At 39.6% G+C, this 26,844-nt stretch overlaps 1 protein-coding gene and 1 non-coding gene across 32 annotated transcripts in view; one reads left to right on the top strand and one right to left on the bottom strand.

Moving 5' to 3' along the window:
• EPB41L2 (erythrocyte membrane protein band 4.1 like 2) overlaps positions 1 to 26,844 on the top strand; it is a 211,015-nt gene that overhangs the window by 25,564 nt on the left and 158,607 nt on the right. The window lies entirely within an intron of this gene.
• LOC132346224 (U4 spliceosomal RNA) lies at positions 25,991 to 26,136 on the bottom strand. Its single transcript, XR_009496014.1, has one exon. It is a non-coding gene; the product is annotated as a U4 spliceosomal RNA (small nuclear RNA).

Here is a 26,844-nt window from a genome sequence, read left to right as displayed (position 1 = left end):
TTCACTTTCAGTCTCCTAATTGGTTTTTGTACCCTTAATCTCCAATTCCCAGTTTATTCTGTCCTTTATTTCCCATGTTCTTTTACTCTTTGTTGTTCTTATGCTGCTCTCCTGCTCAGGCACCTCTAGTAAGTTCCCCTTTGCTATAAGCGAAGTTGAAATCAGCAGTTTTTCAACCCCACCACCCTCCTTCTTTGGATCGTATGCTCTAGCCAGAGGATTCTTTCCTGTCTTTTGTACAGTCACATATCTGACTTTTTAAAAGAAAATTCCATAAACGGTACCTAGACTTATTTACTTCTTTCATTTTGCCCATTGGTTCCTACACCAAATCATATAATCTTTGTTTCTGAATATTTTAGCAGTCATTTGATTCAGATCTGTAATTTGTAGATAAAGAAACTGAGACTTTGAAGTGTTCAATTACTGCCACCACCCAGGCCACACAACAAATCAGCCTCAGACCCGGTTTATATTTCAGGTTTCTTTGTTCACTTTTCTCAAGACCTTTTTCTAAGATGCAGTTCATTCTAGCATTTCTCTCAGACTTTCTCTGATCACCTCAGTTAGAGGGTCTGTTCTGGCCTCCATCTTCAGTGCTATTTATTGTCTCATCGCAGCATTTGTGCTTCTGTGTTTATAATAATTAACAATGACATTACTGACCTTTGAGTGCTTACCTACTAGTGCTTACTAGTTGAAGAACTGTGAACACTAGTCAACTAGTTAACTCAGTGCTTATTTCATTTTTACTTTACAACCACACGACAGGGTAGGTATTGTTAACCACATTATAGAAAGAAGAGACAGAGGTATTCAGTCGCTCAGTCTTGTTCAACTCTTTGCAACCCCGTGGACCGCAGCGCTCCAGGCTTCCCTGTCCATCACCAACTCCTGGAGCTTGCTCAAACTCATGTCCATCAAGTCGGTGATGCCATCCAACCATCTCATGAAAAGGTCAAGGCTTATTTGTCCCAAAGCCAAGCCCATCTGTGGTGTGTGTAGTCTTTTTTACTGGTAAACATCTGTTTTTTCTTAAGGGTGGTAAACATCTTTTATTTTTCACTGGATCATAAATTTCTTGATAACAAGGAACAGGTCATGAATGTCTTTGTCCTGTATTTCCTAAAACATCTATCATAGAAGAATTCAGTAAATACTTATTGATTTCAGTTGGGAGCATCATAACTTGGTGGCTATGACCTTCAGAAGAAGGTCAAAGTGTTTATGTGCTGTGGGGAGGAACAGGTGACCTGTGAAGCTTTTCTCAAGTTCAGGCCCCAGATCTAAAAAGGGGATGTAGGTGTGGGGTTGACTGAAGGTTCTATGGAATGATGAGGACAAGAGAGCTCTATAACTTTCCATGTTTAGTGGCTGTAATGAGATATTATACCTTTATCTACCTGTGAGATTTTGCAAAAGCATCTCAGTGGCATATTGTTTTCTCTGGCTTTGTTCTCTGTATTGGGTGTTGCCTTCTTGAATAGTCTTGAATTTCTCTCTCAACCAGGATATGAGCAAATATCTTTCCAAATATGATTGTTTATTTACAAAAAAAAACAAGATGTCTCTGGCTCTTCTTTCAAAGAATTTCTTGAACTTTGTCTTCTCAATTGAGAACTTCCGAACTTGTGGGATCCTTAAACTGTGCAGGTACGTTTTGATTATGGATGTGGGTTACATGAATGACTGCCCTTTTGTAGTCAGGCAGTTAGGTGTGAAAAATCTCTTGCGCCTTCTTCCTATTAGCAAAGTGACACCCTTAAGCTTTCAGGCATATTGGCTTTCTATTGTTTAGTGTTTGAGGTTATTAGTTGTCTTTGTTCTTTTGAAATACCACTCCCCTCCCCCATAGAAAAATGTGCCAGCTTAATTCATTAGTGATCAGGAGTATGGGAATGAACTGCTTCCAGTTAAGGGAGGTAGATTTAAGGGTTACAGGGTGTAAAAGTGAAGTATGATTTTCAGGACATTTGAATAATCTTATTTAAAATGAATGCTTATCCATATCTTGAGAGGGAAGAGAAGTAAAATAAGCTAAACCAAGTGTAGAAAGAACACTATAGATAGGACACCTGACTTGTTCTGGTCTTTATTTTATCATTAACCAGTGGCATGGTTTTGCAAAAATAACTCTGAGCTTCATTTTTTTCGTTTCTCATTTTTAGTTAGTTGGAGTATATACCACCCACCCCCATCATGTTCGTTCACTTCAGATGTCAGATTCAGAGTTTGTTTCTGATAGATATGAAACCATAAGTAGTATTCTTATTTATTTGGGAAAATATAACTCTAGTGTCAGTTTGTAACAGTATTAATCCTGACTTGTATGCAGAAGCTGGAAATCTGGCTTTATGGTTCCCCATATTCATTAGGGGGTGATTTGATGGTCATGAGTCCTTTCTGTGCTTATGTCTTCAAAATGGTTGCTGAGTATAAATTTAGCCCTTGAGTTTTTATTGTGGTAAAATACACATTAAAATACATAAAAATGCACATACATTTACCATTGTAACCACTTTTTAGTGTATAATTCAGTAGCATTGAGTGTATCCACAATCTTGTCAGCATCACTGCTATTTATTTCTGGAACTCTTCAATCTTCCCAAGCAGTGTCTCCATATCCATTAAACAGCAACTCCTCCTCCTCCCCTTTTCCCAGCCCCAGGAAACTCTTATTCTACTTTGTCTCTGAATTTGCCTATTCTAGGTATTCATGTGTGTGGAATCGTACAATGTTTGTCTTTCTGTGCCTGGCTTATTTCACTTAGCATGTTTTCAGAGTTCATCTATGCTGCGTCATGTGATAGAATTCCTTTCTGTTTTAAGGTTGCATTTTTATTCTAGAAATTATGCCATGTTTTATTTATCCATTTATTGATTGATGGACATTTGTGTTGTTTCTACCCTTTGGCTATCGTGCCTAATACTGCTGTGAATATTTATATGCAGATATTTGTTTGAGTCTTTGTTTTCAATTATTTTGGGTGTATACCTCAAGAATTGCTGTGTCAGGTGGTACTTCTTAAAACTTTTGAGGAACCATCACACTGTTTTTTCCAGTGACTGTACCATTTTACATGCCCTCATTAGCAATTCTCAAAGGGTTCAATTTCTCCGCACCCTTTTCTGTGCATATTTTTTCCATTAAAAAAGATTATAACTGCCATGCTAATGGGTCTCAGTGTAGTTTTAACTTGCATTTCCCTAAGGACTGAGTGAAGTTGAGCATCTTCGGAGAAATTTCTATTCCATACCTTTGCCTATTTTTATTTTTTGCTGTTGTAGCTGTTAAGTAGTTAGACCTTGACTTTTAAATCTAATATGAATATGGAAGCCACCATTGAAATGGCAGCCCACTCCAGTATTCTTACCTGGAGAATCCCACGGACACAGGAGCCTGGCGGGCTACAGTCCACGGGGTCGCAAAGAATCGGACATGACTGAATGACTTAAGCATGGTGGTGATGGTACTTATCTCAATATTGGTAATGTTAGGTTGTTCAGTTCAGTTTAGTTCAGTCGCTCAGTTGTGTCCGACTCTTTGCAACCCCATGAGTTGCAGCACGCCAGGCCTCCCTGTCCATCACCAACTCCCAGAGTTCACTCAGACTCATGTCCATCGAGTCAGTGATGCCATCCAGCCATCTCATCCTCTGTCGTCCCCTTCTCCTCCTGCCCCCAATCCCTCCCAGCATCAGTCTTTTCCAATGAGTCAACTCTTCACATGAGGTGGCCAAAGTACTGGAGTTTCAGCTTTAGCATCATTCCTTCGTTATGTTATTATTTTGCCCGGGCTAGTAGATAAGAAAGCATCCTCTTTCATACAGTTTCTCACAAATACAAATTCTTTGTGCTTTGGGATCTTAAGTGATATTAAGTAAACAGAACTTGGGTTTTAAAGTTAAGGACCAGAGTCCTTGCCTTGGGCAAGCTAGCCTGGCAGGAGGACCAGCTGAGTTGAGGGGTTGTGCTGCCTCACCACTGGTCCTTGAGACTGAAGTATGAATCTGAATGTACTTTGTAAAGTGGATACTTCCATTGATGAGTTTTTACTTTTGGCCCATTGAGACTCTGCAATCTGTGGAAGCCGGTTTTTGAAGCATGAGAGGAAAAAAAAAATGAAGGTGGCTAAGCAGTTTCTTCAGAGGATCCCAGATTACTTTCTTTATTCCCCTCACACTCTCAGGAGCTGAAAGGAGATGAACACTAGTGTATTTTGATGCGTAAAAGAAAACAAAGGAAGGATAAATCCCTTGTGCTGTTCCACAGCTTTCTAAACCGCTGGTGCTTAACTCTCTTTAAGCAGGACTTCATAGTGCTGTCCTAAGGCACCACCTCTCCTGTTGTTCCTAATGTGATCACATATACAAAACCATTTGATGATGAGTTTATCTGGTCAACATTTCTTTGAGTGGTTTTCTTTTTCAGATGTGTTTTTAAGGACATCTTTCTCAGAGTTGAAGCCGTTTTGAGATTTGCTGAATAGTTTAAACAGATGCTGGTTTCCTCTTCCCCTGTACACATTATTCTCTTGGGGTCAATGACCTTGTCATTTGTGGATGTGGTTACACCCTCTTCTTCCTCAAGAAATCATATGCGGATTCGATCCCTGGGTCAAGAAGATCCTGTGGAGTAGGAAATGGCAACTCACTCCAGTGTTCTTGCTGGGGAATCCCATGGACAGAGGAACCTGGTGGGCTACAGTCCATGGGGTCACATAGAGTCGGACAGGAGTGTGCAGTGCGGCAACAGCAAAGAGGAAAATAGACCTTTCAATGTGAATATTCAAATAGAATTTTTTTTTTCTAATTCTCATTGGTATATTTTATTAAATGCTGCCTTCAGAGTTGGAGAAAGGTTGAGACAGAAGATGTATTATCAGACTGTCATTGTCAGAATTCTGGAAAACACATCCATAATTTCCATGGTTCATTTTAGAGCTGATATAATTAATAACTCATGGGTTGGATTATTTACTCTTTTGATTATGAATGTTTATAATTCTACTGAATTTTTAGTATGTTTATAAATTATTTTCTTTTTTTGTGTGGTAATTCATATAATGGAAGAGCTGAATGAAGAAATTAGAAAGTTTAACATTGGCCATAAGTTGGATTTAATTTGTAACTAGTAAGATTTCCAGTGAATTAAAGCAGATGATTCTAATGCTTAGAATTTAGCATCTATTCTTTCAACTTGCTTATTGGCACAACATATTGAATTTGCTGCCTGTATTTTTGATTATTTTGGAGCCACTTTGGTTACCTAGTCAGCTCTATGGAATTATTTTATTTTGTCCATTGTTGTTGATTAAAATTTGTTTAACCCTTGTACCTTCTTTGTTTGATCTTTGCATGCTTTCTCATCTTTCTTGTTTTTTTACTTTTCTACCTAGTAGTCTAAATGAACAGTTGGATAATTCTGCTTTTGAAGTACTTACACTGACAGTTCAATCATTTTTGCCTTTTTAACACTATGCTACATTTCAATATTCTCTATCACTCTTTGTAAACTTGAATCAGAGCATTTGGTGCCTCTTGGCACAGGATGTCATTTAATTTATTAGCAGCTGTTGCTATATACATGTGATTGTATTTGACTGCAAGTGTATTTTTATGAGTCTGGTAGAGTCATTATATAAATGATCCAGATTAAGAAAATTATTGACCACTGAGGTAAGTGCTTGAGAAATTGCCTATTTAGAAAGGCAGTGCATTTTAAAGTGATACTGTTGATATCTGTGGATCTAAGATATGCAGGGGAGGCTGTATATTTTACTTTGATGTTATTGCTATACAAAAAAAAACTTATAGAAAACAAATTACTTGCCACTTACTTTCCGCTTTCTGTTGATATGAGATATAGCAGAGTGTTATGCAAGTAACTCCTGGCTGTTTAGTTAAGGGAGAAATAGTTTTTGTTAAGGTGGTTGAGGAACCGCAAACAGTGGTTCTGAATAGTGTGTGTGTGTGTGTTCTGTCGATGGCTGCAGTCCACATGTTGTGTGTGTTTGTCGATGACTGCAGTCCACATGTTCTCCTCCTTGGGTTCCGGGTGCTCTGTGGGAAAAACAAAACAAAGCAAATCCTCCCCTGAGGATTTCAGTGTTGGATAAAGGGCTCTGAACAGTCAAAGCTTGGTTCAGACTTTTAGGCAGCGTGGCCACCGACAGCTGTGGCCCATTAAAGATCAACTTTCAGCAGTTTGGTAGCAGTTAAATGTCACTGGAATGCTTATGCACTTGCTTTGTAATTTGACAGGCATCTCAGATTTTCCAGAGTAAATGTATAAAATCTAAGTCGTTCTTTGACATGGGACTCATAGTCAGGATTCCATGGAAGGAAATGCCCTTTAACTTTTAGAATTAATTTGGCAGTTTAAAAATAGAGCTATGATAACTAATCCTTTCTGCATGTTTAAAAAAATATTTGCATAGAATGAAATTATAGAATGTAAATTTAAAGCTTGAAAAACGTGATTAATGTACTGTTTACCCAGGTGACTCTTTAGAATTTGATTAGTAGAATTTACTAAAAATGCCTTTACACAAACGCTCAAGTGAGGAGTGAGGTGTGGTGATATTTTCAGATTTTGGCAAAGTAAACACTAAACTTTAAAGCTTTTTCAGTCCTAAACAACAGCCCTCAGCATTCACTGGATGCTTTTCCCAAATATAGACCACCAAAGAGGGAGGTAAATCTTAAGGAGATAAAGTTTTATATCCCCTTATCAGAATTTTGGAAAGGAAAACTTCTAGGGATGAAAATTCCCATGTAAATATGGAATGTTTAGGATTTTCTTTTTCCTTTTAATATTGGAAGATTGGAAGCTTGAAACGTTTGCTCTTTGATAAAAGCAACTAAGGGCTTCTCAGGGCTTCCCTGGTGGCTCAGAGGGTAAAGCATCTGCCTGCAGTGCAGGAGACCTGGGTTCGATCCCTGGGTTGGGAAGATCCCCTGGAGAAGGAAATGGCAACCCACTCCAGTACTCTTGCCTGGAAAATCCCATGGATGGAGGAGCCTGGCGGGCTACAGTCCATGGGGTCGCAAAGAGTCGGACACGACTGAGCGACTTCACTTTGAAGGGCTTCTCAGGTGGTGCAGTGTTAAAGAATCCGCCTGCCATACAGGAGATGGAAGAGACGCTGGTTTGGCCCAGACCCTATCTGGGTGGGGAAGATCCCCTGGAGGAGGAAATGGCAATCCATTCCAGTATTCTTGCCTGGAGAAATTCCATGGACTGAGGAGTCTGGCAGGCTACAGTCCACGGGGTCACAAAGATCGGACTTGACTGAGTGCATGAAACAGCAGCAGCAACAAAAGCAACTGATCCTCAAAACACCCTCCTGACAAGATCTCTTTCTGCTTTGCAGTCTTCTGCAGTCAAGTTGAGCAGTCATTATGGTGTCTTCTCAGTAATTCGAGCATTCACAAATGTGACAAGACTTTTTTCAGATGGTTGGAGAAGTGGGGCCACAAGGAATAAAGACCTAACAAGTTCAGATTATTTCAGAGCGAGAAACTTACTCTCAATAATTATTTATAATATTTGAGTGATCGGATTACTCAAGGATGATTGGAGAGCAGTAATGAAGAGAAAAATATATATGTAAGTATGTATTTATCTGTAGTAGGTAATGTACCCTGAAGACTTCCATGAAACTGATGTAATTTAGTATCTGATTTGGATAATTTGAGCTTCCCTGGTGACTCATATGGTAAAGAATCTGCCTGCAATGCGGGAGACCCGGGTTTGATCCCTTTGGATAATTTGGTATATGATTTAGAGACTGTATGATCTTCTTTTCTGTTTTTCTGATTATGGAGACGTAAAAAATTCATTTGTCTGAGGGTGACTTTGAGAAGGGACATGTACTTTAGACGAGATAATGTTTTAATGTTCAGAGTACTGGATCAGACATGAGGATTCCATCATACATTTATAGTTAATATTTTCCCTTTTTAAATAATAGATCAGTAGAGTCAACTTGTGTAGTCTGGTAAGTCATGAGCATCAGACAATGGGATGTTTTTACTTCATTGCTTTATTCTCTAGAGAGCAAAAGTATCACACTGAGGGATGACGCAATCCATTAGTGACAAATGGCACATGGCTCAGAAGGGTAATCTCAAAACGGGAAAATGAATGCTGCACGCAGAACCGAAAGCCGCGTTGTGCCTTTCACGAAGGACTTGTTTGGCTTTTACTTTTCTTAAGGGCCTCATAATTGCTTTTTCTCTTTTAAAAGGATTATTAATTTTCCAAAGACGTCAATAAGTCTGATGTTGCTCTAGACTGACAGGTTACATGAGTTGGTGATTTGATATGATCTCTTTTCATGGTAGTAATGAAGGACAAATTTACTTCGTGACTAAGAGTTTTTAAACTCAGATACCTAATTTGTAAAAACATGTTGGAATGCTGGCTTTCTGTTTACCCTTAACCGGTTTTTTTGTCCCATCTTTTGAAGTTATCTCAGCAGCCACCAAATAAATATACAACATGGTGGATGCTTGTATTTTGCTTAGGCACTTACGACATAAATGATGATGTAGAAGTTTGACTTTGCCTTCCTTGGAAATGCTTCAGATCCTGGCAGTGTTGGATAAACTGTTTAAAATTCAGCAGAAAGTTGAATTGGCCTTGAAATGTGAGACTCTTAGAAACATGCTTTTTAGGTAGTTCTTCTTTAAATTTTTAAGGAACTCAAGATCATGGGCATCATTAAATTTCTAATTCCTAGGTTAGGAACTGAGTCCTTTTTTTGCTGAATGAATGGTTTTTTGGTTGTTGTTGTTGGGAGGCTTAATAAGTTGATGTTTTCAGACTTTGGGGACTATCTGAAGGCAATGACGATTTTAAATGTACATTTACCCAGGAAATTGCATGTATAGACACAGCTTTTGTAAACAATTGTTATGAGAAATCGTCAGAGTTGTTTTACATGGTTTCCTGATCTGATGGAGAAATGATTGGTCACTGCAGGGCCTGGAAACAAAATAAGGGCTAATGGTCCCCCGAGATTATGCTTCATTTATTTTAAAAGTATGAACAATGTGCTATCCTTCGTGAAGTATTATCTTGAGATAAACATTGGAATTTCATTTTTGCTGACATAACTGCGTCCATATAAACTTCTCAGAGTGATACCAGTTCTTCTGCTGTGACGTTTGGCTCATGGAGCTGCTGTTAGTCATTGGCTGCATTCACCATTGGCCTTGTATCTTTTTGGCAAACACTTGGATCTCTGCAGGTTTGTGAGGTAATGGGTAATAATTGTTTGACTTCCTAGGCAACAGCCTGCTCAGACGCAGTGTGTCATGTTCCAGAGGGAGCTTTGATGGTTATAGCCTGGCTGTGTGGAAAGGAGGTGACGTATTTGCCTTATTGTCAACTTTTGTTGTATTAAAATTCATACTTGAATGTGAGTGATACACATTTAGATGAGAATCTGAATTGTAGGCATTAAGTGTATCTCAGATTTAAAAAATTCATTTACACCTAATGGTTCTGGCTTACAGAGGGAAGAAAAAATAAATTTCAAACCCAAACCTGATAGAGACAAGAAATTTAACTTTTTAGAATTTGGTTATTATCAAGTATTTTAATTCATTAGGAAAACATGCATTTTTCCTATGTATTTTAGCCCATACATACTTCAAATGAGGGATATAAAAGCAATAAGAATTCTTGAACTTATGCATTAACAATGAGCTAATTAGATAAAATAAGACAGTAATTAAAAAAAATTTTATATGTGCAATTTTGGCTGTATTGGGTCGTTCTTCTTTGCTGCTCCTGGGCTTTTCTTTAGTTGCACTGAGCAGGAGCAACTCTGTTGTAGTGTGTGGACTTCCCACCGTGGTGGCTCCTGCGTGTTGTGGAGCACAGGTTCCAGGAGCTTGGGCTTCAGTAGTTGTGCACAGGCCGAGTTCCTCTGAGGCGTGTGGAATCTTCCTGGACGAGGGATCAAACCCGAGTCCCCTGCACTGGCAGGCAGATTCCATCCATTGGGCCACCAGGGAAGACTGGTAGTAATTTTAAGACCAGCATTATGTGTTACATAAGGTGTCTAAAGGAACTGATAGTGAGGGAGTAGGTTTGGGAAGAGTTTATAAACCAGATTGTAAGGGAGAAGCGGAGAAGAATGGAGGTGAAAGGGGTACGACCTGCGCTGAGACCGGGCTGAATGCAGAGAGGCCAGACTATGGCCAGAGGACCGGGAGAGGCCTTCAGTGAAACCGGAGGAGTTACAATTTGATCCGAAAGACAATAGGGATCCATTGTCGCTGCTAAACTGTGGCAAGATGTAAATAAGATTTATAAAAGATGAACAGGACTTGGCAGAGATGTGCTGGGTGGTTTGTGTGAAAGGCCTGCATTCGTGTTAAACACCAAGAGAAACAAGTTTATCGATGCACAGGGCCTCCCTCATGGCATGACATTTATGTTGTTCACTTCTCTTCAGCTTAGAGTTTGATCCTCTGCCTTAGGGAGGCAAATTTGATCTTGTCAGTCAGTATCTTGTTAATAAAAACAGGGCTTGGGAAAGAGGAACCAGGCTTTTCTTCCTTCCCCCTGCCAAGCAAGAATACTAAAAATCCCAAACCTAGTACCTACAAACGAGTAAATAGTGAACTTTTTTTTTTAAGAGATGGAAGGTTCTGGATTATGAGAATGCCAATATATTAACTTATAGAAGGAAATATAATGGACAAGAGGAATAATTTGCATCATTCTGTCTAATGTGAGTTTCTACTTGTTGGTCATGCAGCTGTCAGGTAGTGAGTGGTGAGTGTGGAGAAAGAACTGGAAGGTTGGTTATAATGGTAAGAGAAGGCTTACAGGGAAGTCATTAATATTTTCTGTATCTGTTAACCTTCCTATTCCTGGGCTAGATGCTGTCTTACTCATACAGCGTCAACAGAATGGATCCAGTCCCTGTGCTCATCCATCCTCACAATAAAGCTGTTCTTGCTAGGAGGGATTTAGTATGTGGGTAAGTCTGATCACATACTCTCTCCCTCTGAATTCCTTTTGCTTTGTCAAGACTTGTCATACTCAAGTCTTAGTGACCTGGGGGCTGTTTGGTACCTTTTAGTTGACTTTTCACAGCTTTGATTCATTTTATGATAATTTTGTGTGTGTGTGTGTGCTGTTAAAGGACAGTCTTATATTTAGGTCTCCTTTAGCTCCCATGAACTACATACAGTATGAAATATGCCAAGATTGCTGCCAGGGAAGTCAACCAGGAGGTCAGCTCGGGTTCAGCTTCTACTCACAGTGGTTTTCCTGCTCTGAGCTATGTTGCTGCTTACACAGTATTTCCACAACCTAGAGAGCTTGAAGAGAGGGTTGGCTGTGGGAATGAAGACAAAGGGATGAGGCTACTGACCTTTGCAAAGAATAAATCACATATTCTGATGATGACAAACACGAGTGAAGGAGAAGGTGGAGTTAGAAGTGAAAGCCTAAGAAGGGGTTGATTTTGTGGGAAGATGATTGATTTTTGACAAAGCCACTATAGATCATCCAGGTAGAGATGAGCATGGGTCAGTGGTTTGATATTGTGACTTCAGTGATTGATTAAGGTCAGAAATGTACATTTGGGCAATCTCCATTAGAAATAGTGGCTGTCTTATCTTGAACTTTTAAAAAGCTCCTTAAGTTCTTTAGAATATTGGTTAATGATTGACAATGTTAATATTTCTAATTGTGGTATAATGCTACTTGCCATGTACAGTATCTCATGTAATCTTCAAAACAAGTAGGAATTAGATACTTATCCCTATCATATGGGCAGGGGTGGGGGTGGGAAACAGGCATAGAGAGGCACCTAAAATCATAGCAAAGGTGGAGTTGGAACTTGTAGGTGTTTAACTGCTGAGCTTACACTCTTAACCACTGTATCATATTGCCTCTTAATTAGATAATTTATATGAAAGCAATCAAAAAAGCATAAGGCTTTCAAGACAAAACAAAGTTGAGATAAGCAGAATAGAATAAGACCACAGTGGAGGACGAAATGGAGAAAGAAATGATTTGGATTGAGGTTTTAGAATAATATCTCATTTTTGGAATATAGAGAAAGTGGACCAAGAAACTGGAGAATTCCAAGATGGCTTTGAATCCAAACAGAAGTGTATTCAGAAGGAGATGATTTACTGTTGAACAGGAGCAGAGGATATAAGTAGAGGATAGGAACTGAAAATCCTACAAGCTGGCTTTTTCTCATTGTTGGCTATCATCTGAAATATCACTTTCTCAGAGAAGTCCTGAGATTAGTTGGGATGAGTATCCAGTGCTTATTATAATTTCTATTGCATTATAGGCCTTTAATATCTGTTAAGTAAAGGAATTGCAGCAGTAGATATTTGGGATATAGGCTGTAATAAGACATCAGAGACCTTTCAGTCTAGTCTGGGAACTTGGTTATTAAAGCATTAATAAGTTGTTGTGTGCTCATAGTTGACATGAGTGCTTTGGCTAGTGGTCCTGCTTCTTTGCCCATTGGTGTATGCAGAAACTCTCAGTAGAATGCATGGTGTGCCCATTGGTGTATGCAGAAACTCCCAGTAGAATGCATGGTGTGCCCATTGGTATATGCAGAAACTCTCAGTAGAATGCATGGTGTGCCCATTGGTGTATGCAGAAACTCTCAGTAGAATGCATGGTGCGTGGACATATTAGTTGATGCTCTTATTATTACCATTTTTAAAGGTTATTCCCTGTTTCGTGAGAGTTGGTTGGTTGATTTTCTTTTAGAAAAAAAAGTTGCTCTATATTTGAGTGCATGTCATCTGTACTTTCCTGATTTGTCTGTTTTGTATCAGTTTGGTGGTATTCACCAGGGTTTTGCTTAGGAGGCTATTGAATGTGGTTCTTTGAGTCTGTGTAGGGTTTTTAGTGTTTTTCATTTATTCTTGCTTTCTCTCCCTTCTAACAGATAGTTTGAACCATTGGTATATTACAGTCCTCCAATCTTGAGAGGATGCTTGCTGAAGTGATGTTCTTTCAGGTGAGCTTCACTAGTGCAATGGTAGTTTTCCAGGAACACTACGTGCGGTGGGTGAGAAAGGCAGGGGTTGAGGTAAGCTCAAAAATTGTTTCAAGAGTGTGAGCAGCACAGTGAGAGCTGAATCGCGAGGGGCTTATGGAAATCCTGTCAGTAATCTGAGCACTTTTGATTATAATCATCAGTGAAGGGCTAGTTGATGCCATATATTCAGTTCAGTTCAGTCGCTCAGTCTTGTCCAACTCTTTGCAACCCCATGGACTGCAGCAAGCCAGGCTTCTCTGTCCATTACCAACTCCCAGAGCTTGCTCAAATCTCATATCCATCGAGTCAGTGTGGCCATCCAGCCATCTCATGCTCTGTCGTCCCCTTCTCCTGCCTTCAATCTTTCCCAGCCATCAGGGTCTTTTCCGATGAGTCAGTTCTTCGTATCAGGTGGCCAAAGTATTGGAGCTTCAGCTTCAGCATCAGTCCTTCCAGTGATATTCAGGACTGATTTCCAAAGTGAGCCTAAATTGTTGATTGTCATCTCTCAAATATACTAGAGATATTTAGCATGGAAAATCAATTCACTGGTCTCTTTGCTGTCATTTCATTCAACTGTGAATGAAACTCCAGTGTTGGTAACATCTTGGAATATGTGTAAGCAACAGATAGGGAGAGGAAACCACCTTGGGTCAAGGAGAATATAAAAGCTAGAATTACTGACTATTTAGAACATAGTAATGAGCAAAACACTACAGAGCAGAATTTGAGAGAGACCACAAAAGCTCTAACCAGAAATTAATAGCTTTAAATTACTGTCATATTCAATGGGAAAAGAAAAAGAAAAACCTTGAAATGAACTAAGCATTACATTTAAGACAATAGAAAAAGAACCAAGAATAAGCCCTATTGTTTCAAAATAATATTGGGCTTTATACTTAACAGTATGATATAACAGTCTTTTAAGTTCAAAGTAAAAAATTATTACTTTTAGTCATTTGTGTGGTTCTTGAAATTCAACAATACAATATGATAAGGAAAAAAATGAATATAAGTATTAGAAAAGAATCAACATTATTTTTCATGGTTTATATAATATTCTGTGTGCAGAACTCAGTTGAATCATGGATTGCTGATTTAAAAATGCTATGTAAAGATCTTATTTCTAGCTCCTAATAATGGAAAATATCTATGAACAAATCGAACAAGATGTGTATTGGGTAAATTATGGAACACGAAAGGATGTAAAAGAATGGCTGCCAAGAGAATGGAGAATTGTTCATTGTCCATGGATGGGAATGCTTGTTATTATAAACCTAGCAGGTTTCCCTGAATACATCTGTAGTTTTAGTGAAAATCCACTCAAAATCCAGGCAAGGTTTTTATGGAACAGTTGATTGGAAAATATCTGTGGCAATGAGCAGGTGTTCAAGAATAGTCAAAATAATCTTAAAACGTTGGGAAGACTTGCCTTACCACACTTCTGTGGCCAGGATAGATAATTAGGCCAGTAATAATAAGACCTGATAGAAACCGGAAACTCCATATAAACCAGTATAAGGAAATTTGTTATGTTATAGAGATGGTCTCAATCAGTGTGGAGAGATGAAAGAAAGAATTGGTATGTTTGTTTGTTTATATGGAAAAAATGAAGTTTTGTTACTTACTTCATCCCCCAAATTCAGGTTGAACGTCAGTCTTTAATAAAATTCTTAGAAGATGTAAGCATTGTTTGGGAGTAGGAAACAAAGTACATGTGATAAAGAAAACAATTGAGAAGTTTACTCTATTTAAATCTCCATAAAGTATGTGACGTGTGTTAGTCACTCAGTTGTGTCCAACTCTTAAGTGACCCCATGGACTGTGTAGCCCACCAGGCTTCTCCGTGGAATTCTCCAGGCAAGAATACTGGAGTGGGTTGCCATTTCCTTCTCCAGGGGATCTTCCTGATCCAGGGATCAAATCCAGGTCTCCTTTCTTTGCAGACATATTCTTTACCATTTGAGCCACCAGGGAAGTGTACTGCAGAAGAAAGACAAGGCTACAAATATGTTTTAAATGGATATGTGAAAGACATTACTAGTTGCCTAGCTTGTTTATTCTTTCTAACTTTACTAATTTTGTACCCATTTAAAAATGACTGTCTTCTCTGATGTCCTTCAAATGAAATTTAAGCTAAATTTTAGCTAAAAATTTCTAAGAAAGCTTTGCTCCCTGAATATGGGGGTCTAGTTTTTTTCTTTCCTTTTTTTTTTTTTCCTCCTTTGCCTAAAATGTGGATATAATGTCTGGAGCTTCAGCACCTGTCTTGCAGCGAAGAAGCTGAAGGTACTGGTTAAGGATGGCAAAGCAGGAGGTTAAAAGGCTAGTTTGTTGATGATATTCTCAGCTAGACATGTCAGTCATGAAACACCTATTCCCATACTTTTAGTAATATAAGAAAAATGGTCTAATCTAGCCGTTGTAGTTGGGCTTTCAGGTAGGATTACTGAAAATAGCCTGTATCCTGCAACGATTAAAAGCTAGCATATGTGAACAATTCCTATAAATCAATAAGAAAAAGGAAGACAACCTAATAGAAAAATTGAGGGTAACTGTAGGCAGTTCACAGAACTGGAAACCAAATTGCCAGTAAGCATATGAATCTCACTAATAGTTAGGAAGTGCAAGTTAAAACAGAGGCTTTTCCATAACCACAACTGTAAGACTAAAAATATTAAATGTTGGCAAACATGTAGATAAATTGTTATCATCAGTCACTGTTGGTGAGAATATAAATTGGGAGAACCATCCTGGGAAAACATTTTAGCAGTATCAAGTAAAACCGACTGTTACACTAGCCAGCATTGCACTAGATAGGTGTCCTAGAGATTCTTGTACCTTTGCACAGAGATGCAAAAGAAGTGGTCCTTGAGATGTTATGACTTACAAACGTGAGTGTAAAGTTACATATATGAGCATAGAGAAATCTGAAAATGTAGTCTTGAACTAAAATGCAAATGACTATGAATATGATGATGATATATAACATATGAAAGCAGTATTGAAACTATGCACTTCCCGGGTGGCGTTAGTGGTCAGAACCCTCCTGCCAATGCAGGAGACACAAGAGATGCGAGTTTGATCCCTGGGTTGGAAGATCCCCTGGAGTAGGAAATGGTAATCCACTCCAATATTCTTGCCTGGAAAATTCCATTATAGTTCATGGGGTTGCAAAGAGTCTGACATCATTGAGCGCGTGCGCGCGCGCATACACACACACACACACACACACACACACACACACACACACACACACACACACACTCACACTTATTGAAACTATGCCAAATAATGTCACCACCTGGCTACTGAAAGATGCAAACCTTGGCAAATATTTTCTACTCATCAGTAAAGGTTCTGGATGCCTAAAAAAATTTTTTTAAATAAATTTTTAAAATCCAACCAATTTATCAGTTCATTGTCTCTTTTATTCCTGACAGGGTCTTCTTTACTGAGGATATTATGACCAGAGCTGCTCCTTGACCTATGATATGATACATTGTTAAGCTTTTAAAGCCCTTTGCAAAATATTTGCATGTGTATTTTCACTTAATTATAGTAATTGCTTTCTGAGTTAATGGGCAGGATTTTAATTCTTATTCAAATTAAGTGGCATTAATTGGTCTTAGCTTTCTGATTTTTAGTTTAGTTCTTTTTATCATAGTTCTATAGCTTTTCCAATATATAATTTAATATCTAGGTATATTTCATTTATGTAGCATAACAAGTGATATTTTAAATATAACTGTAATGACTGTCTATTTGGAGTGATCTAGTGTAGAGTCTTCTTTATTTTTTTAAGTAAATAATGACTTGCTGATTTATTGCTTTTTGGGGGCTGATATAGTTCTTAAACCTTAAACCTTAGTTCTTAAATCTTAATATACACAAGAATTTACAGAAAATTTACAGTAAATTTACAGAAATTCTTTGACACCTCCCTCCTTGCCCCCAGCCTCAGAATTCTGCCCTTTCTCTTTCTCTGCATTACTAGATTAGTTTCTTAAGGGCTGTTCTCATTCGTTTTGGTGTATCAACAGCCTGGTGGGGGTTGTGTGTCTTTCTATGAAAAGAAAGTGAGAGTCACTCAGTCATGTCCAATTCTCTTCAACCCCATGGACTGTAGTCTGCCAGGCTCCTCTGTCCATGGAATTCTCCAGGCTAGAATACTGGAGTGGGTACCTATTCCCTTCTCGAGAGAATAATCCCAACCCAGGGATCAACCCAGGTCTTCCACATTGGATTCTTCGTGTAAAGAATCCATCCACACAGGTGGATTTTTTACCGGCTGAGCCACCAGGAAAACCCGTGTATCTTTCCTTCAGTTCACTTCAGTTGCTCAGTCGTGTCCGACTCCGGTGACCCCGTAAACTGCAGCACGCCAGGTCTCCCTTTCCATCACCAACTCCTGGAGCTTACCCAAACTCATGTCCGAGTCAGTGATGCCAGCCAGCCATCTCATCCTCTGTTGTCCCCTTCTCCTCCTGTCCCCAATCCCTCCCAACATCAGGGTCTTTTCCAGTGAGTCAACTCTTCACATCAGGTGGCCAAAGTATTGAAGTTTCAGCTTCAACATCAGTCCTTCCAATGAAAACCCGGGACTGATCTCCTTTAGGATGGACTGGTTAGATCTCCTTGTAGTCCAAGGGACTCTCAAAGAGTCTTCTCCAACACCACAGTTCAAAAGCATCAATTCTTTGGTGCTCAGCTTTCTTCACAGTCCAACTCTTACATCGATACATGACCACTGGAAAAATCATAGTCTTGACTAGACGGACCTTTGTTGGCAAAGTAATGTCTCTGCTTTTTAATATGCTGTCTAGGTTGGTCATAAGTTTCCTTCCAAGGAGTAAGTGTCTTTTAAATTCATGGCTGCAGTCACCATCTGCAGTGATTTTGGAGCCCCCAAAAATAAAGTCTGACACTGTTTCCACTGTTTACCCATCTGTTTCCCATGAAGTGATGGGACCAGATGCCATGATCTTTGTTTTCTGAATGTTGAGCTTAAGCCAACTTTTTCACTCTCCTCTTTCACTTTCATCAAGAGGCTTTTTAGTTCCTCTTCTCTTTCTGCCATAACGGGTGGTGTCATCTGCATATCTGAGGTTATTGATATTTCTCCTGGCAATCTTGATTCCAGCTTGTGCTTCTTCCAGCCCAGCATTTTTCATGATGTACTCTGCATAGAAGTTAAATAAGCAGGGTGACAATATACAGCCTTGTCGTTTTCCTTTTCCTATTTGGAACCAGTCTGTTGTTCCATGTCCAGTTCTAACTGTTGCTTCCTGACCTGCATATTAGTTTCTCAAGAGGCAGGTCAGGTGGTCTGGTATTCCATCTGTTTCAGAATTTTCCACAGTATCTTTCCTTATGAAGTGCTTAATAAATGGTTGTAGGATGAATTCAGGAAGCACTTGCCAAAAGTGAATACTTGGACAAATTTAGTACTGTATTAATTGTGGATGGAGAAGACTAGAAAGAATTTTAATACTCAGAAGTTAGGTGTGTGCTGAAATTGGTTTTCAGGTAACCTGTTAAGTATTATTTTCAAACACACTTTTCCTTAGCAAGATCATTTAAAAACATGACTATAAAAGGCGAGGGAAGGTTTTTACTGGAAAAGTTGTAACAAAATAAGTGTAAGTGGAGAAAAATCATGTTATTTTGCACAAGTATAGCAAGCCAGCTTGAAAGTTTTCTCCTTAGAGAAGTTCTCTAACAAGCTACTGGGAATTGTTCAGCCCATTGGCAGCAACACAGAAAACTGCCCTTTTCACCCTTTCCAGAACACAAACGTAGACGATTCATGGCTGGAACCTATCTTCAAGAGACTGCTGGCTTTATTGAAGCCAAATGTGTATAGAGTCTTTCATTTAGACACATGAAGGGCCTCCAGCACTCTTGCCATAGAGAAAGTAAACCACATAGAGATACTTGAAAAAAAAACAAAAACACGCAAACAAAACACCCTAAACTTATTGTGTATCAGTGCACATGCAGACACCACCTATTTGGTTAGAAATATACCTCTGTCTTGCGCATTCTTTACCCGTCCGTCTCAATGTTAGCTGTGCTTTTTAACGTTGTAATTGCAGAATAAATACTAATTGAACACAGTGAAAGTAGGATGCAAACCAACAGAAATGAGAACCAAGTCTACGCTTTTCATCTCTTTTGTTGTTTAAAAAAGTCCTTAAGATGAGTTTTTCTAGTGGTGTGAGAAATGTAAAAATGTAACAGTAGCAAAGAGGTTCTTTAATTACCCATTTAGCTCAAATTTGAAGTAAACTTTCCCAGGCCAAACTTGTCTAATGTGGGCCAGAAAACCCATGTTTGAACAGTGAACTTGAGTGCTCTGACTTCTCATGCCAGACCTCTGGATAACCTTGGGCAGCTGTTCCTCTGTTGTTATTTACTTATTTGAAAGAAAGTCAAGTGAAGATGTGGACAGTTAACACTTCTTTCTTGGTGATTGTCTTATAGGCTATTTCACGTTGATGCTGACTATCTCAGGACACCCCCTCACCCCCAACCCGGAGTAAAGAAGTCTTTAACAAGGAGGCCATATCTTCCTGCTTCTTCTATAGACCCTTTCTCAGAAATATTAACAATTATATTTACTTTGAAGATGTTGTTAAGCTGATAAACAGTAATGTGAAATCTTTTTGATATTCTTTTGAAGGAGATGAAAGATGTTTTATTACTCGTTAAGTTTAAGGCAAGCAGTGAATGAAGCATGCTTGCAGTTAGCGCTTGTTTGATATGTGCAATTTATCTATTTAAATCGGAAAGATTACAGTAACAGAGCATGCCTTCTGTGCTTACTAGTTTCAGGCAAGCCAGGTCCCTTTACCAACTCGACATGGAAGATTTTGCCTTTGAATTTTCAGTTTTGATTCCCTGGTTTGCCATCTAGTTTTCTCACAGTATATAGTATATATACTATATTTCTCACAGTATATATTATTTGCTGGAAAAATTCAGGTGCCTTTGGAAAGGGGTTCTGAACTTGAAATATTTTAAATTAGTGTCAGTATTGGACTCTGAAAAATAAAATTATCTGTTGTTAAAGTAATGAGTGTATGTAATTGAATGGAGTTTCCTTGGCTTATCATTTTTGTCTGTGTGGTTTCTGGAGTTTCTTGACATTGTACTGTTTTGGAGAAGTTACCTTTGAGTCATGATTGGAACTTGTTTGAGGTTGCATGTCGTTTTGGGGAGACAGAAGTGTTCCCTGGAAAATACTGGACTGATTTTCAGTTTGTGAATTATGAGCTTGGTTCACCAGACTGCATTTTGGAACTTGACTCTCTAGGGCAGAGTAGTGTCCAGCTTCATTCTGTGAGTAACTGCAGTTGCCTTTTTGCCATTTGGGTTTGTTTGTTTGTTTATAAATGATCTGTCTGTGAAATTTTAAGCCAAATGGGATACAAAGGAATTCCTAGTTTTAAAAGGTTCTTCTTTAATTTTGCAATTTAAAATTTAAAGATTTAAAATTTAAAAAATAAGGGCAATTTTGCCTTTATTTTTAGAAGTTAAATATGTTACAGCTGTTGAGTAATGCACCACCTCCTGTTCTCACCTCTGCTTAAATAATTGAAGGAGAAAAATACAGATTGATTTTGTATACCTGAATATAAAGCTGAATATTCAGCTTCATCTTTGTAGCTTGCCCAAGTACCTGTATGTGATCCTTAAGACTGTGGAAAAAGCCTAGAGTCAAAGAGAAGATAGGAGATTTTTTTTTTTTTTTAAATCAAAAGGCAGATGTGCCTACTTTAAATACTTATTTCGAACATGACAAGTTGAGGATAGTGGGGAGCCAAGGACAATTAAGCATCAGGAAATGGCTTCACATGTTGCCTGTTGTGTCCTGGATGATTTGGATAAAACAGAAACAGCTGTAATGCCAAATGCCCTATAAATTTCAAATGCTGGTGTAAAGCGCGGTGTTAGCACAGTTTATGAGCTGACTTAATAGAGAGCTTTGCCCACAGGTCTTCTGGTGACTTGCTTTCAGCTTTCTTCACAAAAATGCAAAATATTTGGGGCCCTTTCATATTGCTAAATGAAAAATGGTGTGCATTTGGCTCCATAAAGCAAGTAGCCTTGAGAGATGGGCCTGCCTAGAAATTGACTACATTTTTGTGGGAGAACGGGTGAAAAGGGCAGTTTCCTGTGTTGCTGCCAAAAGGTCTGAACAATTTGTAGTAGCTTGTGGCTAGAAAACAACTTCTGTGCAGCAAAAACAGCAACTGCAAACTGGCTCTGGGTGTGTGTGAGAAAATGCTCTTCTTTCCTACTTGATTGTTTGCCTTTATAGAAATTTTGTACAGTGAATTTTCAAACTCAAACGCTTAAAATGGTGTTTTGGCTGGTTTGCATAAAAACCTGGGGAAATATATTTGGAGGCAGCCCAAGCGCTGCATAATTTGGTACTTACAAAAGGGCAGCATTTATATTTTGCTTTTATTGTAACCGTGGGTCTAGAGAGAGTTACTCATTTGTCTCCTGCCTTAAAAAGTGCAGGTAAATCTTGGCATCTATGGAGTGTTTCTACAGTAATGGATTTTTTTTTTTTTTTAGTTAACATATTAGGTGTGTATTTTCTTAGTTAACTTGGGTGTCGTGTTCCATTTTGTATTAGATGTATGTTTATAAAATATCCATGTGAAACTATTGGCAATTGTCACTTACTGGTACTGACAGTGTGCCAGGTGCCATGCTTATGTTCTTATATTGGCTATGTTGTTTACTTCTCTAGAAGAGGGAAAAAGCTTAGGGTAAGTGTCAGGTAGCTAGAAAATGGTTGGAATGGGCCAGGATTTGGAGTCTGGTTTGTGCTTTTTTATGATGTCAAAATAGTTACTATTTCAGATCTTAATTTGTAGAATTAAAATCTGTTTTTTCTTTTTTTTTTTTTGGTTGGGTTTGTATAAAGATTAACGGGCTTCCCTGGTGGCTCAGACAGTAAAGAATCTGCCTGCAAGGCAGGAGACGTTGATTCAATCCCTGGAGAAGGGAGTGGGCTACCCACTCCAGTATTCTTGCCTGAAGAATTCCATGGACAGAGGAGCCTGGGAGGCTACAGTGCATTGGGTCGCAAAGAGTCGGACACGACTGTGCGACTGAACTGAACTGAACTGACTGAGACTTGGTTTGATTTAGTTTAAGTGTTCTCACTAAGCTCTTTTTCGGTCCCAGCTTTTACTTTTACCACTCCTGAGCATCTATATACTTATTACTGCTTAAATGCTCCAGGCTTTACTTTTTTTGACCTTAATTTTGATGTTCCTCTTCTGTTGGGGATATCTGTTAGCTTTTCATTAAACTACAGACAATAGTTGATTGAGGCATGACCCTTTCAAGATTTCGCCCTGTTCATCAACATCAGTGTCTTCTTTATTTAGTAAATAGGCTGGTGCTCATAATCTAGCACAATGATTCTTTACTGAGATGGGGGTGGATGGATGAGTTTTGTCTCCTAGGAAACATTTGGCAATGTCTGGAGATTTGGTTTCTTGGTTGCCATGACTGAAGGACCTGCTTCTAGTATTTCTGTATAGAGGTAGGGAATGCTGCTAAAAATCCTTTAATGCACAGGACAGCTTCTTGGATAACAAAGAATTGTTTGGCCATGGTGTCAGGAGTACAGAGGTTGAAAAACCCTGAGCTAGCTAACCCAGAAAGAAAAAGTGAAAGTGTTCATTCATTTGTGTCCGACTCTCTGCAACCGCATGGACTGTAGCCCACCAGGCTCCTCTGTCCATGGAATTCTTCAGGCAGGAATACTGGAGTGGGTTGCTATTCCCTTCTCCAGGGGATCTTCCCTATCCAGGGATCAAACCTGGGTCTCCTGCATTGTAGGCAGATTCTTTACTGTCTGAGCCACCAGGTAACCCCAGCTAACACAGGGCATAGACCAAACCAAATCTTATTAATTGGAAACCATTTCTTTGTAAGTTTTTTTTTTTTTTTAAATAACAAAACAACTCTGGTAACTAGTCAAGTTTTTATTCTCCATTCTACAGGTCAAGGAAGAGGCTCCCAGTCTGCTCACCCAGCCCTAAGCCAGGTGACACAAGTTGACCTTACACTGGATTCTTTTAACTCTTTTCTACCTTCATCTCCTCTCCTGACCTAGATGAGATCACACATTCAATTATTATCTGCCATTATCTTAGTTACAATTAGTTGACTGTTAAGAATGGTACATGAAATACTTTGACTTGAGGTGGGAGAAAAGCAAAAGAATGAAAGGAATGTGCACCAAAGTTTGGATTAGGATGAAGGTCGTCATGTGCCTCTTGCCAACATATTAGTTCAGGAGATGCAACTATGAGTGATCTTCACAGGTCCACACATAACTACCGTGGCAACTATTGATTAGCTTTTGTAAACTGAGAACAAATACAAGAGATGAATGAAATTTTCAGACAGGCTAAAAAAGAAGCAATCTTTAGGTCCAATAACTGTCACTTAGCCTACCATATTAGTAGGGAAATTGACTTTTGTATTTTATTGCCTTGTGAATTCTTGGGCCTAACCTTTGTGATTTTAATTAAATGTAACAAGTTGAAAGGAGCAACCTGTACCAGTCTTGAAGTCTTTGCAAATTCTTGGGATGCTGTCCCTCCTTTCTTTGCATCTTCATCCTTTAGTTCAGCCACCAAATGGTGTCTGACTCTTTGTGACCCCATGGACCATAACACGCCAGGCTTCCCTGTCCTTCACTATCTCCCTGAGTTTGCTCAAATTCATGTCCATTGAGTCGGTGATGCACTCTAACCATCTCATCCTCTGCTGCCCCCTTCTCCTATTGCCTTCAATCTTTCTCATCATCAGAGTCTTTTCCAGTGAGTGGCCAAAGTGCACTTTGACCACTCTGCATCAGTGGCCAAAGTATTGGAGCTTCAGCATCAGTCCTTACAATGATTATTCAGGGTTGATTTCCTTTAGGACTGACTGGTTTGATCTGCTTGCAGTCCAGGGGACTCTCAAGAGTCTTCTCCAGCACCACGGTTTCAGAGATGGTTCTAATTTTACAGTCATTCTCTGCTCATCTACTGTTTTGCAGATGACTTTAAGTAGGTATTTCTCAGAGTGGGTTGTAATCATTGGCTTCCTCCCCTGCTCCCTTACTGGGTTATGTGTCCTAGCACAGTGCTGGGTATACAGTGGCCATCGCCTCCACATAGAGTGGATGAATGGAGGAGGCAGAGCCAGGAGGAAACACCTTAATCTGAAAACTGAGTAACAGAAAGCGGTTGGTAGAGCTTTTGAAACTCAGGGTGCTGGGAAAGGAGCCTAAGTAAGTGAAGAGTAGGAACTGTATTAACATCACCTTGTTGGGTTTTTGTGCTGGGCACGTATTTTTCTTTTTTAAACGTTAGCAGTCCAGGTGGCTGAGGTGGGAAGGCTAGTCTGTGGCCTTGGCCCTTTCTGCGTATCTGCTGGTATAAGTGGTGTTCATGTCTTTTACCTGAAGTTCCTCCAGGCTATGTTACCCTCTTGCTCTGAAGGGCTTTTATAGCTTTTGCATGTTCTCAAATCTGCCTGTTTGCTGGCATATGTTATTTCAATCTGGATTTCTCAACTGCGTTAGGTCATGTCCGGCTCCCCTCCAGGAAGAACGGAGTTTTAAAGTGATAGAAATGACCCCTGAAACCGGGCAGTGATTTCGCTGTGGCTGCTCTCTTAGGGCACATAGAGTTCTGGCCTTAACCTTTTATTGTCTCCTTGGGCATATTTGCTTCCTTTGCTTTCTCTTCTGGCCCTTGAATTTCAAGAGCCACAGCTTTATTTTACTCTGGGGTTTATTATGTGCCTGAGTGTCACCATTAGTGGCCTGGGTTGGAATAAATAGCAACTCTGTAATGCATGTGTTTTGTTTTTCTATTGAATTACATAAAAGCATTAGACATTTTGATTCAAAATAGAGATAATTATGAGAAAAGCTGTCTCTTTCAGTGAAAGGCTCACTCGCCAGGCACCAGTGCTTACCACTGTGGCCATGTCATTGGACTTGTCCCTTGCAAATTGAACATGCCTGATTGCACAGGTGTTTGCATGGTTGAACAGATTATATTTGGACAATAAACTGTTATGCCTGACAGTGATTAGAAAGGCAGGGCAGAGTTGCACATGAATTACTTTGGTAAGAGAATTGAGGACAGAGTATTACCAAACATTTTTATAAGAGAAAGCAAAAAGACTTTTTATTCTTTAACAGTTAATTGTCCTTAAACTTAATAATAGTAAGTCAGCCTTGTACCAGGCAGATTTGTTTGTTTGTTTGTTTTAATGAATGGCTAGTAACTTTTTTTTATTTACTTACACCATTGAGTGTGTTGAACACTATCTGGTTTTCTCTACTGGAGGACAAATAGAGTTAGATTGTGGCTGAGATCATAGGAAGAACCAGTATCCAGTGTCATATATTTCTGGTCTGTCATTTTTGGGGCTTTATGCACAAATGTGAAATCTATGTCTGGGAGAGTGGGGGTGTGGGTTGACTAGGGAGCTGTCTTAGGATTTCTGGAGCTCTCTGAGAGTCCAGTTAAAGTTTGTGGCCATGAATTTGACTTGAGAAAAGTTACCATCGTTACTTATTTTTGTCGGTGGCTTGGGTGCAAGTCTGAAGTAAGACTGTACCTTAGGTGGAGCCAGAGAGTCCGTGGACATGCTGGAGGAGAGAGGGGCTGGTAAAGGTCTGCTGGTGGCCCACGGAAGTCAGGCTGCTGTGAGAGGGTTGTGAAGATGGAGCTGCGGGCACAGGCTGCTCAGGGTCACAGAGTTGTTGGAGTTGTGGTTCACAAGGAAAGACAGAAGATAATCAGAGGTTGGGACGAATGAAAATGAGATAATGGTAGGTCTAGGGCAGGATTTTTCAAGAAATCATTTCAGAAGGCCACAACTGGCATTTAGAAAGTGAAATGGCATAAACAACGTGAGAGTTGGGGCCTTATCTAGTCTATACAGAATTTTATGTGAATTTCAAAAAGACTTCCCTTTTGGGAAAAGCTTTCCATTAGCAATCATCACACCTCGGACAAACCTCACTGACTAGAACTTTGCCACTGCGCAGAGCTTCCCCTTGGGGAAGGGGAAGAGAAAGGGAGGTGGGAAGAAAGAGGTGCCCCCTTTCCTGGCTGAGGCAGCCCGCTGGCAGGGAGAAGGCTCATTGGGACTGGGGCTGGATTTAGCACAAAACGCTTATGCTTTAAGCCTGATCAGAGTGGCCACTTGAAAACTGTGTTTCCATTAAAACTGGGTGTGTTTACTGTATATTTGTGAACTGGGTCACAGAAAAAAATTGAAAGTGTTTGGGAAACATGGGAACGGGTAACAGAGGGTACAGAGGGCAGTATCAGGGGGTTCGCTTTTAAAGTAGGAAACAACACACACAGGACCCCCCCCCCCCCCCCCCCCCCCCGCCCCACCGCCCCACCGCTCTGTGGCTTACAGAAAGGAGTGGGGAGTACTGTTAGAGAAAATGACTTCGATTTGGAATGCATCCTAGGTTGGGGATTCAGCCCCCTCTCTTCTAGCAGAGGCTTTATACATGGTCGCGTGGTGGTGAAATATGGTCCAGACACTAGTTGAGCTTCTCGCTCAACCCTGGGTCTAGGGAGCTTTTCTGTCCGACTGAGGGAAATACACTGGAAAAAAGTCAAAGTGTGGGTCACAGTTGAGATCCTGTGATTTCGTAAAAGCTAAGTGGTAAGGAGAGGGGGCTTTTGATGTGTTCTTGGTCATAGGGAGAGAGTTTTCTGCAACTTAGAGTCACAGGTTTACTA

This window comes from Bos taurus, chromosome 9 (assembly GCF_002263795.3).
Source record: "Bos taurus isolate L1 Dominette 01449 registration number 42190680 breed Hereford chromosome 9, ARS-UCD2.0, whole genome shotgun sequence".
In the NCBI taxonomy this organism is placed as follows: domain Eukaryota; kingdom Metazoa; phylum Chordata; class Mammalia; order Artiodactyla; family Bovidae; genus Bos; species Bos taurus.
Note: the sequence above shows the minus strand (reverse complement) of the source record. Positions and strands in the feature narration are given on the sequence as shown.